The sequence below is a fragment of the Seriola aureovittata genome, chromosome 18, assembly GCF_021018895.1.
Source record: "Seriola aureovittata isolate HTS-2021-v1 ecotype China chromosome 18, ASM2101889v1, whole genome shotgun sequence".
NCBI lineage: Eukaryota > Metazoa > Chordata > Actinopteri > Carangiformes > Carangidae > Seriola > Seriola aureovittata.
The window spans coordinates 6962374-6965000 of NC_079381.1; the positions used below are offsets into that span (position 1 = coordinate 6962374).

A 2627-nucleotide genomic window follows, 5' to 3' on the forward strand; every position below is an offset into this window, starting at 1 on the left:
ACTCTGTATGAAGCAATAGGCATTAAATACTCCTCTTTCTGCTCCCCTAGGAAAAGAGAAAACATATCAATCAAAACCCAATCACCCATACCCACTCCATACACACAACCCTGCAGCTACATGCCAGCTGTCCCATGAGACAGAACTTTTTTTTAAAGTCTTGATTGTATTGTTATTACAATTATTTAGAGTTCAGGCATGTATATTTAGTTTGTGAGTAGCTGAATGACCTTAGTAAAGGTTATTGGCTTACAGAGGAAATGCAGAATAGATTCAGTAGGAAGGATTTTGGCCTCCCTCTGTGGACGAGTTTATGAGAAGAGATCTTGCAAATGACTGTTGACAGGGCAGGGGGCATTCATCAAGAAAACAAGCCACATGAGCACCGAGACCAGAGTTAGGGCTTGAATGAATCTCATAGAAACAAATCTAATCTAAGCGCTGCTAGAGAAACCATTTATAATGTTAAGATCACAACATGAATCCGCAGAGAGGAGTGCAAGGGGGAGGGAATGAGAGAGAAAGAGAGGGAGAGACGGAGGCAGAAGGGTACCAATTGAATAAATGAATGTATAAACTTTGTAGTTGGAATATGGTCTTTTGAGGCATTATTCTGCTTCCCCCATTGTTAAGCCACGAGGTAAAGGATTTTGAAAAGGACTCATTTTGGTATTAAAGGCCTGTTGTCACTAAAGCTCCAAATTCCTAGTGGTTTTAGCCCATTTATAAAACACAGCTTTACATCCTCTGCACCATCTTGTCTGCAGACAACAGCTCTCGTGGGGTAGGCTGGTTCGTATCGAGGAATAGCAGCATGCTCTGTCTTCCACAGCAGGGCTGGCAGCCCTGTCTGTTGACTGATTTTCAATACAGCGAAAAACTTTGAAAATGGAATGGAAATCAAACAGTAAATGGAGCTGTGCTCAATTCATCTATCATCTCATAATGTAAATGCATTTGATAGAAATATTGATAACCAAATTACAATTTTTAATCAACATAATGAGAGCATTTCATGTGCTTTCTCTGAAGCACAGAAAGCCTATTTTTTATGGTAATGTTAGGCACAGAAAATACTTGGTTGAGGTTAAGAAAAGATGGTATTCATAGTTAAATATTGAGAAAGTAATCGCTGGTTCTAGTAAAACCTAGTCTATACTCTAAACCTAACCACATGTGGACATGAATCCCACTCTGCGGTACCAGAGTCTTGCACTTTGTATGTCCCACATCCACCTTGCCCATCTTCCTATGAATTACGCACCTTGGTGGCTCAGCTGGTAAAGTACGTACCACATATGTTTAGTCCTAACCGCAGAAGCCCACGGCCCTTTGCTGCATGTGATCCCCTCTCTCTCCCCGTGACTTTCCTGTCCATCTCTCACTGTCCTAGCAGAATAAAGGCAAAAACGCCCCCCCCCCCAAAAAAAAAAACATATTATTTGTGTTTATTTTGTTGCACAGTGTGTACATTTTTGGGGATGAGGAATGTGTCAGGCTTAATATATCTGATACCAATATATATATATATATAAAAATAATATCCTGAAAAAGGACCAAATCCCGATCCTTTGTATTAGCTTGGATCACAGCCAGGAATGTACATTAGTGTGATGGAGCATCGTCAACGCAGGTTCACCACACTCTCTAAATGTTTATTAGCTTGTTAGGTAACACCTGAGCTTGCTGAAAATACCAATGAAGTCATCCAAGTCAAGCATGCTCAGGGATAGTATTACACTTTTTGGCACATTTACCAAGTTTTGTGATGGAGCTGTTTTGTGATAACCAGCAGGCATACTCATAACGGTCCATAACACACTACTGCAGTGAGCAACAACATGTAGAGAGTTACATAATAAAAAATAGGAGGCATTCTGGTCTTAAGAAACATATGAACAATGTATGATCCAGTGGGTTTCAGGTAAACTGATAACAGAGTCTGTTCTTGGATTGGTTGTTGCTACAGGCAATCAATTCTATCGGGCCTTTCTTTTCGTCTGTTCTTTTTCTCTACTGATGAAAATTGGCAATCATGTAATAATCCACTTATAAGCGTGCAAGCTTGTTTCACAGCAGACTCAGCAGTGGTTTTCACTTCAGAGGCCACGACCACCTCGGGCTGCTCTATCATGAGCTCTCCCAGGCCAAACGTAGAGCTCTCATCTTAGAGCTTCCTGTGTAATCCCAGATCAAAGGTCCCAGGGAAACGGGAATGGATTCTCCGCTCTAACAAGCACACTTTCTCAGATGGAAGAAACTGAACCCATTTTTCTTTATCTTCCTTCTGCAGGTTAGCTCACTCAGTGCACTGAAAGATAGACCTTGACATGATAGCGCGGGCCTTGCTCGTAGCAGAACACACAGGAAGATAGGCCTGCGACGCCTCTCCGGCCGTTTGATGTCTGTTTTCAGCCCCCAGTTTTCATGCTCCCCAGAGTAACAGCTGATGATAAGCAAAAGAGCTGGAAATAAATCCCACCAGAATGAGGTGTCAAATAGGAGTCACCAGGATGTTTCAATAAAGCTATTGATATGCATTTAATCTTTAATAATAACACACAACAAAACACACTTTAACACCTTTTTGTCAGAGCTTTGTTTGGGACACAATCCCAGCCATCACC

General features: G+C 41.5%; 1 long non-coding RNA gene across 1 annotated transcript in view; it reads right to left on the reverse strand.

Moving 5' to 3' along the window:
* Positions 1-1330: 1330 nt before the first annotated feature.
* The window catches only part of LOC130186748 (uncharacterized), a 16830-nt gene continuing 15533 nt past the window's right edge, over positions 1331-2627 (reverse strand). The window contains exon 3 of the long non-coding RNA XR_008830344.1: positions 1331-1389. This is a non-coding gene — a long non-coding RNA (uncharacterized LOC130186748). The remainder of the gene's footprint in view (positions 1390-2627) is intronic.